This window comes from Oryzias melastigma, linkage group LG14 (assembly GCF_002922805.2).
Source record: "Oryzias melastigma strain HK-1 linkage group LG14, ASM292280v2, whole genome shotgun sequence".
NCBI lineage: Eukaryota > Metazoa > Chordata > Actinopteri > Beloniformes > Adrianichthyidae > Oryzias > Oryzias melastigma.
The window spans coordinates 3,722,295-3,733,052 of NC_050525.1; positions in this window are offsets into that span (position 1 = coordinate 3,722,295).

Here is a 10,758-nt window from a genome sequence, read left to right on the forward strand (position 1 = left end):
TAAAGGGTTAAAAGCCTCCCATAATCAAGTCCAAATACAAGAGAATGATGAGCGAAAAAAGCGGAGTACACCCCAAACAGGTCACCATTCTGCAGGAACCCTTTACTTACATTTATATGTATTTTTTATTTGTATTCCTTATAGAATGTTTTAAAAGTTTTTTGTTTTCTTTAATAAAACATTTTTACAAAGGCGTATTTTTACTTCAACAAGCTTGTTCATTTGTGTCTCTGACATGTTTGGTTTCTGTTTCTTTTGTTCCAGCTATCTGAAACATTTCACAAAGCACAAAGGCATGCATGACTAACAAAGACATGCAGTGTTGAACACAAGCATGAAAGCCTAAATCTCCTTTCAGTCAAAAGTTACAGAATGTCCTCATCTATACGTGTGACAGAGATGTCTCCTGCACCTGTGACGTTTTACCTCGACAAAACCGTCCCCTCGTTTTTTATGTCCGCTGAAGCGCAGACTGTGTGTCTGTGACCTTTGTGGGGTTCACGGTCGCTGCTGACATCCATCACCTCGCCTGCTTCGTCGCAGACTCGCAGAGATCAGACGCCATCAAACCTTGCCTCGGCAGCTCCTCGCCAATGAGTTTCTAAGCAGCTGCTGCTGCGGAGGTGCTAAGCATCCATTGGTCAGCTTTGACAACTGCACGTCAGAGCGTGTCCTTATTGTTATACGGTGAAGTAAACCAGTCAGAAAGGTCAAAGGTTATATAACTTGTCACTCTACACTTGTAATAGACTCTCAGAGGAATTGGGCTGTTGAACCCTCACCCCTCAAGGAGAATTCTGTAACAGTAAATATGTCACGTTTCCAAACTGGGCTGCATATTGGGGGAGTAAAATGTTAGTTTTGCTTTTTTAACTGAGAATATTATCTAAAAAAGTAGCTTTTGGATACTGTGTTTTAGAGCCACTCCATTAAAAAAATGTGTTTTTAACATGAGGCATTTTTTCTAATAATGGCAGACATTTATTAAGAAAATTAGGCTTAAAATATAATTTCTGAGTATTTCATTTTTTAAGTCCATGTACGTCTTTGTTTTCCTCATCTGAGCTGCCATTCAGCTCAAAACTGTATGGCTAAATAGCTGCAATATTGTTTGCTGTTTTTGTTGTACCGGCTGAGGGTGTGAGGGGCTGTAAGCTAGTGGTAGAGCATGTAAACAAAGGGATGATGAAGGGAGTAGGCTTACTCCGTGCCAACAGTTCCAGCTACAACTCAGAGGCAAATTTCTGATGAACTCCTGCTGCTAGCGGGAGAGCGTGTAAACAGAGAGCTCTCAGCAACAGACAACTTAGATGTGAATTTCCAACACATTCTAACTCCCAACTCATCAGATATGTTAATAATTTTTTGAAACGTTGCGTCAGTTAGGGGTTGATATTGAGAGCCATTGTGTGTGTATGTGTGTTTTATTCATACTTAATTCCAGTTTATACTGTTTTTTTCTTGGTTTTTCAATTTTTCTGTTCTACTCTGTCATCTGTGTTTCTGATTTTTCTTTGTAATGGAAGACCCTCTCAAAAACGAGATGTTGCAAGATATCTCAAGAGACTTATCCTCTTATTTTACTTTAAATGTGTAGACAAACAAATTTATGGTCTCTTTTTCAGGCGCCCCGCCACATCACTTTTTAACATTTTTGGTGTCCCTAACTCGTCATTTTTTTTTTTGGCGCTTCTATTAAATCAGAGGCGGCCAACCCCCGGGTTGCAGACTCGTACTGTCCTGATGGCCCCATGGTACTAGGAAAGAATGCATTCGCTTGCTTTGATTCTCTCTGCTTTTTTATTTTCTGATTCTGAAGGAAGTTTTATTTTGGAAAACGACCGGACTTTGATCGCTACATCCACCTGTCTTGCTGAGTCACGCGACATAAACGGCGGCTCGCTCGGACCGCTCATGGTTTTGTCTGTAAACAGCAGCCTTATGAAATCAAATCAAACTTTATTTAGTAAAAAATTCTCCTACTTTTTCCGCTCAAAACACTTTACAATTAAAAACAACACAAGTTAAAATAAAAACCCACCCTCTACCCATCCCCCTCCTATCTATTTGCACATTCATCCCATGACCCCACAAACTAAAAAATTGTATAAACTTTAACTTCTAAAAGAACCATAAGGCTTGGCTCTGCAGCTCTGAAGTTAAAGGCTTTTATACAAGTTCCTCATTGGCAATTTTCTCCCCAACTAACTTTCCAAATATGCCTTCTGTTTGGGTTTCATTAACATTTAGCTTTGGACTTAGCTAGCGGTCCGAGCAGCCATTTTATGTCACGCGACTCGGTGAGTCAGGTGGAAGTTTTCCAAAATAAAATTTCTGTCAGAATCAGAAAAAAGCAGAAAGAATCAAAGATAACATATGCATTTTTTTTTTCCTGTTACCAAGCGGCCCCTGGACCGGTTGGTTGATTTAATGGGAACAAGTAGTACATTGAAAATCGATGAGTTAGGGACACCTAAAACGTCAAAAAGTGACGCAAAGAGGGCCTGAACCATACGTCTATATATGACGAGTTGGGAGTTAGAATGTGTTGGAATTTCTGCCGCTCATATGTCCTAAAAAACGATACAAGCTTTTTGATTAAGGCTAAAAACAGTATAATCATAGTTAAAAGATCACTGGGAAGGCTTTAAAATATATCAAAAGATGATTGGAGTACACCACAAATTCAGGTTTTTATCTTTTTTTTTTTTTTGGTCATAAAATTACCAAAATATGTTCTAAAGTCAAATGGAAAAATGGAAGAAAACATCTTAAAATGAAACATTTTGTTCTTTCAACCCAATTTATTCCCACAGTGAGATTTATAATTTCAAAGTAAAAGTCATGGAGGACACAATGTTGTCATCAAACTGAAATCAAACCCTGAATCAAATACAGTTTTTCTAAATCATTCTGTTTTTTCACTAGGAATGCTGTTTTTTTGTAGTGCTGCAAACACGCCCTGTCAAAGTCTTGAAATTGTTCAAACCTGACCTGTACAAAAACACAGGAAGCCATTGTTACAGGCTTCATTTCTCTACTGTGGAAGTCATCGCCATTTCCTCTTGTTTTTGAACCTTTTAGCCTTAAGCTTGTAATTTTCCAGAAGTCATGCCTACACTCCGTCCACCAAGGGAGCAGATTGGACGGCAGGACTTGTAGGCATTTTCTCAATAACAAGTCCCGCCACTCGAACATTGAAAGGTATGTGGAAAATATTCTAGAGGTAACAGTCTAATGTGTATTTAAAACACAATGGCTATTGTACGGCATGTTTCAGAGCTCTTTGTTTGCATACCTCTTCATTTCCCCTGCAACCCTGGCTGTGCAGGAAACGGTCACAATGGCTAATAAATATGGGGAGGCCGATCAGCTTTGGGGAGTGGAGAGCCGCTGGGGAGCGGTCAGTGTTTATGCAGCGATGGAGGGAATTTTACTGGTGAAAACAATCAAGGAGCAATCAGAGCTTGGTTCTATTAATACCCAAAAAAGGTCTCTTCTTGGACATGATATACTCGCTAAAAGAGAAGACTCAGCTTATCTGGTGACTTTTGGTGCTTCCACAGAAGGGGACGACTGACAGAAGGATGTTCAGTCCTTATCGTCAGCAAACTGCTGCTCTGACGTGACGTCATGTGGAGGAAGAGCCCCTCTCCACCCACTGTGCCGCCCCCTACTTGGACAATTACATCATCTGTGCTCAGCAGGGAGAAAAAAAAAATTCTGTTACATTATTGGAAGAGGTGTTTTGTCACTCCTGGAGGAAGACAAAAGAAGAAATGAAAATGTGTTGATTAGACCAAAACAGATGAGATCATTCATGCAGACACAGGTTGTTATTCTTTAATGCAAGGAAGTCACAGGCAGAAAAAAAACATGAAGAATTAAACTGTTTTTAGCTAAAAAAAATCAAACAGAAGAGAGATGCAGCCACACATATGAGGTTTACCCGATAATGGTACATGCTGTTTGGATCTATGTGTTTAGCATTCCTCCTTAAGAGGTTTACCGGCCACTGCACTGCAGAGAGCTGATTCACAGACAAGCAGCAGGAGGGTAATTACAAAGACTCATTCCATCTAAAAATACAAGTTCTGGTCTCACTACAATCCTGTCTCAGCTGCAGCTCAGACAGAATTCATATTTTTGGTCCCCGTAGTGATTAATAGTGATCGATGAAGCTGGACCAAGGAGCCCAACTTGGATGAAACTGTCAAATGAATAAATAAATGATAAAAGATAGTCTTGCTGCCTCAGAGGGCTATATTTCATCACCATTTCCCGCCACCAGATCAGACATCAGCCCAGATCTGCTGAAACCTTCAGCTGCTCTGCTGCCAGACGCTCCTGCTGTTGCTCCCGTCTTCGTGGCAGGAGAGGGGGAGCGCCGAGGCTCCTCCGGGGCAACAGACAGTGCACAGGTCAGAAGGGTTAAAACGTACAAAAAGAGGACACAATGGTCAGACCTGAACCTCCACGCTGACCTAGACGGCTCCAAAAACAAACGCATCCGAGGAGGAGAAGAGACTCAGGGTGGTCTGATGCCATACATTATAGAGGCAGACGTGTCAAACAATTCTACTTCTGATAAAAGCTGTTTTGTCATGTTACCCACATTACCAATAGTGTAATATTTGTAATATGCATTTTTCAGCCCCTTATCTTGTTAGTATGATCCAAACTTTCCCTAAATAAACAATTACACATGACTTGATCCATGTTTTCTGCCCTGTAGTTCATAATCATTCCACTAGGGGCGGTAGAAGGTCTTTTGTTCATTTCAAAATGGCTGCCCCCATGAAATCTCAGAAACACTTTTGGCGGGAAAGAGTTTTGCAAATTTTCTTAACTTTACGGTGAGAATAACTCATCTATTGTTAATCGGGTTTTTCAATGAATACTTGGTAAATTGAAAGAATTCAGAATGTGCTAAAAATGGTTCTTTATGTTAAAAAATGTTTGGATCAAATTTGAGTCACTGGGTAAATAAGGTGTTTCTTGTTAGCAAATCACTACACTGCATAACAATGATTTTTTTAAATGTGGATTTTATCAAAAGGCTTAAAAAATATCTTTATGTAAAAAAAAGAAGAATTTTCTGTCTATTTTTTGATGTAGTGGGCTTTACAGGGTAAGTTTAGGTCTTGCTAACTCAAATAAAATGATTTCATATCTTCCTCACTTGCTGCACCAATGACGTAAAGTTAAAATGAAGAGGTTTAAATAGAAGCATAACAGTTTAATGTAAGTACACTGAACAGAAATCCAATCTGTGCAACAGGAGTTAAAATGACGGTAGCATGTGACTGAAGCTTCACCACAGACTTGAGGAATAGGAACCACAGTGTGTGACTTTATGTACATAGTTACGTGTGACGCTAGTGTACTGCAGTTATACTCACTACTGTACAATTTGGAAGTGAGCATGACATGGAAACACTCACAGACTCTTTAAAGCTTATTTTTAAGCAAAATAACTGACAGTTGTATTTAAGCAGTTTCGACAATAGTTGCAAAAACAATAGAAACAGTCACATTCTGTTTTCAGGTGACCCCGTTGTAAAAGGAAATAGTTCTGAAGTGTCTGACCTGTCTTTGCGATAAGAGGAGTCAGAGGTCTCTGGTTGTATTTCCATTAATGGAAGTTTGTGACCACCAGCTATATACTAAGATGCCTCGTTAAAACCTATTATAAGCTGTTTTTATATTTAGTGCTGTGAAGTGAATCATTTTTTAAGGGATTAATTAATTATGACCTATTGTTTAAATCTATAATTGCAGCTAAAAGCCTCATTTGAGGTATTTTCATTTAAATTCATGAGATAGTGGCACAGCGCCAAAATACGACAAAAAATGTTTAATTTTTATTTGTTAGAACAGGCTTCCAACTTTTATTTTTACACCACGAAGGGGGTTTATTTTTAATCTTGAACAAATAAAAAAAGAAAAAAACATCAGGTCTGGACTAGTGCTCTAATTTAACACTTTTAAAAAACAGTATGTCCAAACACTTTTCAAAGTCATCTAAAAAAATAGACCTTAAACTTTTTATTAACACCATAATACAAATAAATGTTGGCGTACTTTTTTCCACAGTTTGTCACAACCTCAAAACAGCAGAACAGATGAGCGACTTTATAATTTCCTTTAATCTGTTTGGTCAGTTTGATCATTTTGAAGACTGAGAAGAAGCAGAAGAGAAAGAGGAGAGGAGACACAAAGAGGTGACACTAGAGCTGGGGTCCCCAAGAAATTGCCCGCGGGCCGGATCAGTTTACCAAATTTTACCAAATTTTTGCTTAGTATTTGAAATCGGTGTATTCTGGAAAAAGCAAAGCTGAAACAAGACCTCTTCAAGTCATCAGGAATGTAAAAATCTTTACATAGTTTATCTTCCAGGTGAACCTGAGTCAAAAATGTAAAAAAGTAACTAATCTAAATAAAAAGAATACTATTGTTCTATCTTTCTTAAGCCAAAGAGCCACAAGTGGCTCTAGAGCCGCAGGTCGCAGACCCCTGGCCTATGGTATAAGTGGGACAATGCCCCTTCAGGTGTGCATTATCAGACATTAATGGGTTTGGTGGAAGTAAACGTCCAACATGATCAGGTCTCCATTAATATATGACGGCATACATCTTGTTGGGAAATGTCCCTTATGTAATGGTTATGTATGAAAATGAGATCAAAGTGATCAAAAAATAAAACATGCTAATTTGTCTGTAATTAATTATTTGTGATAATTGACACCCCTAACTATACTTTGTAAAGACAATCCAGCCTGATAGAAATAATCTGAATTGAACTGGATCATAACAATTATAACTGTTTTTACTTGGTTTAACAGTTCCTGACGTTGGTTGTCATCAGTATAGGGCTAGCAGGAACAGAGATCGGATTCTGCCACGTCATACTCTGAGAGGACTTTGTGGGCTGGACCTGATGCAGAGCTGCTGATACACATGCTGACAGAAGCACGTGTCAGGGGGACATTTAAACTTTACTGAGAACCACACTTCACATTTGAGAAAGAGCCAGCCTTATCATACTGCAGGCACTGCGTCCAGCGATTAGCAGGTTATCTCCCATCCCGCACTGGTGGCTCGGCCCCTGCGCAGACAGGAAGGAAGGCTGGCGCAGTGACTCAGTGGCTCCGAGCCACACAGAAGAGAAGCGAGAGGCGTAGATCCCAGCCCGTCCATGAAGGAAAAACACAGGATCCCACTGACACGACCAGAATATCAAACACAGGCCAAAGAAAGGGGAGGCGGTCGGGGGTTCGGAGTGGGGCTCAGACAAACTGTTCACAACCCCCCCTGAGCCCTTCCACAGGCCCTCCTTCTTTTCCTGCGTCCTCATATCTGCTGGAATCAATCTGCAGCAAATCAAAAGCGATTCTGGCCAGGATCACTCATGCATTTTCTGCTGCCGCTCCCCCTCCTTGCTGCAGCGTTTGAATCATGCGTTCCCCATTCCAGCAGAGATCCTTCCAGACATCATTTTATGAAGTGAACGATTGCTTTGGAAGCACTTCTCTGCACTAAAGGCAACTTCAGAGTTCGCCCAAAGAGCTAAATTAAACAAAACAGGCCGGCTGCATGCTAATGCTCTCCACTGGGGTAGCCTCTATATACCAAACGCTGGCGCAGCACAGACAAGGCCAGCTTTACAGGCTTTATTTTGTTTTATCTCTGCCAAAATGTTACATTTCTTTATTTTATCCAGTTTAAACATAATCATTATTAGCCCTTTGCTTAAACACAAAATCTTTAACATACTGTTATGTTTTAATGGTTTACACGATCCACGTAATTCCATTATCCAGTCTACAGTCTACTCATGTTCACTGGGCGGTCCAGACCGGACTGGAGCGTTTTCATTATAGGCTGGACCATTTTTGGTCCTCCCCCGTTGGTTGTAGGTCCAAAGGGCGGAGCTACTTTCATCACATGATGAAATCAATTGATTTGCAGAAAGATTTTATTCAACAGTAAGGATCCGACCAGTACTTTTCCAGGCTCAAACTGAAAGTTTTGTCATGTATTTTTCTTCGCCTCTCGCAATCTTCTTGCAAAAAAAAAATTTAAATTCTTTGCATCCAGTATTCCATCTACACCCCGCATACACCTTGATGTCCAATACTCAATGTCGCTCACTTGTAAACCGACCAGGAGTGGACCGGTTTAGCGGAAACGAGGCAAAGGAGAACCCTCAAAGCTGATTCCACATCCCTAATATCAACAAAGAGAGACAGAGGAGAAGCTTCGTCTAGTAGAATATAAGAGCAGAAGGTCTATTCCACATTGTATTAAATGAACAAATAACTGAAGCTTTTATACTGAAATACCTGAAAATGACTTTGGTGATCCATTTTTCTAGGATTAGATTAGATACTTTGAACTTTCTTGGGTTTCTATCCCAGCAACCAAATAAAAATGTCCAAGACTTGTTAAAGTTTGCTGAAACAGTGAAATTGTGTGTTTTGTTGTTGTTGTTGTTGTTCCTACTCTTCAGTCACATGGCGTAACTATAACAGAAAAGTCCCCAAACCACTTTTTGTGGGATTTAAACGTTATTACCACTGACTCCCACAAACCTGTGAGTCTCAGTTCCATCATGTGATTGTTTCCTCTAATCAGTGTGATTCTATACTTTAGGAGAATGACCAGTTCTGCTAAGTTTAAGAATATCCGGTGCACCTGACCTTCCATCCTCATCTGCTTCATTTTATCTGCTGTCAGCAGAAATTTGAAGTGTATTCAGTTGAATCCAAAGCTTCACCTGTGAGGACTGTACCCTTTAAGTTTGGTTTGTTTAAGCTCATTTTGGTGTGTTCTGCATGTCCCTGAGATGGATTAGGGAACTGGACCCTTCAGGAGGTGCTGTACGCTCCAGCAGTGTACAGCGGGAATGCAGCAGATTTCAAATAATGGATGTTCAGCTTTTTGTCTTGTCCTCCTCTGTCACAGTCTCACCTGATTTAGTTTGATAATCATCCACAGCTGTCCTCAGTTAAGTCAGTCCTCCTCTGAGTATTTAAAATTTCTCACTTATGCTTCGTCATCCTCTGTTTCTTCATGATTTGGTCTCCTGCCTCGTGGGTTCTTCTTCAGCAGCTTGATGGCATCATCTGCATCCTGCATTACTTTTGCCTTTCTGTAACCCCACAAAGCTGATTTCTGTATAGGTACTCCATTTTTTTTCAACTAAAAAGCTACCATGAAATACTTTAATCAGCCAAATGTTAATAATCAGAACAAGGAAATATTTATCATTTTATCTGCTTTAATGTGGGAAAAAGCAAAACTATGGAAGTTCTGCTTCCTTTGCTGCATTTGTTTTTTGAAAAAATTCTAAAAGCAAATGAGTGACACTTTAAAATTAATATTTTTATAAAGTCCTTTTATCCATTTATGTGAACTGAGTTAACCTGAACAAATAAATGATCCAAAGAACTGTACACTTGAGCTTTCTTCTTCATGCCATTTAGGCTCCAGGGGCGTCCTTCACATAAGGCAAAGGTATGAAGGCTTACTAAAATGATTTCCACACCCATTATTATTTAATTCTCTCAATAAAAAGCACTAAAATTGCAAACGACTGCTTATGTGAAAGTGTTTAGTCCTCTCCAGCTCCTCTGCATCAGTGTTCTATTCCATCACCAGCAGAAAGACTCTTAAAAGAGAATAAAACAAAGATAAATGTGTTGCCAAACTTCCAGGAGTGCAGGAGGACAGATCGGGAAGAACAGAATCAAAGGATTTGAAAGAAAGTCAAGAAAAAGGAACAGAAAATGGGAGAAAAGGCAAGAGTATTTCTTTATAATTGTTTAAGCCGACATTTATTAAAAGTATTTCAAAGTATTTCTTTTATTTTGTCTTCTTTAGTAAAACCTGAAAGCTAAAGGAAAGACAAAAGACTGTCTTCTCTTCCTACTAGAAAGTGAGCAGGTAACACATCAGCACATTCAGTAAATACAAGGACTTTTTTTCCAAATAAAAATAACATATTTTAAATACATTTTCTAAGTATTTTGAATTCAGTTTTTCTCTCCAAACATTTGGACTCTTGACTTCAGCTCCACTTCATTTCCCAATTACACTTTTTCCATTAAATCATAATTATTCAAATAAACCAAACTCGTGCGACAAGTCAGTCAAAAACATGGATGTGAACAATACTTTGATTTACAGCAGATATGTTCAAATTTTTGTCACAGTCATTTATCAAAAGAGACGTTGTTGTCTTATTCAGGCCTCGGAGGGAAAGCTATGAGGGAGCAGCTACGGATGAAGAGATTTGGGGAAATCGTGATTTTACAGAGGAGCTGTGGATCCAGAAATTCTGCATGACATGCTCAACTTTTGATGATCTGTGTGATGCTGGGTAACAAAGTCTTTATTTGTATAGCACTTTTCACAGAGAGCAACTCACAATGTGCTTCACAAAAAGTTAAGAAAACAAGACAAATCAATAAAAACTTTACATTTAGATCAGTACAAGAAAATGATAAAATATTATTGGCAGATAACGACTAAAATGGTGAGAAACGTAAAATAATGTTAGAATATCAGCTAAAATCTATCCTAAAAAGTTTACTTTTAAAACACTCAATAGAGTTAATCTGATGCAGGAACAACGAGAGAGCGTTCATGAGTTGTGGGGAAACTGTCTGAAAGGCGAGATCATCTCTGGTTTTAAAAATTCATTTTTGGAACACTTTGAAGGTTCAAAATCCAAATTTTAATGTAAACGAACAA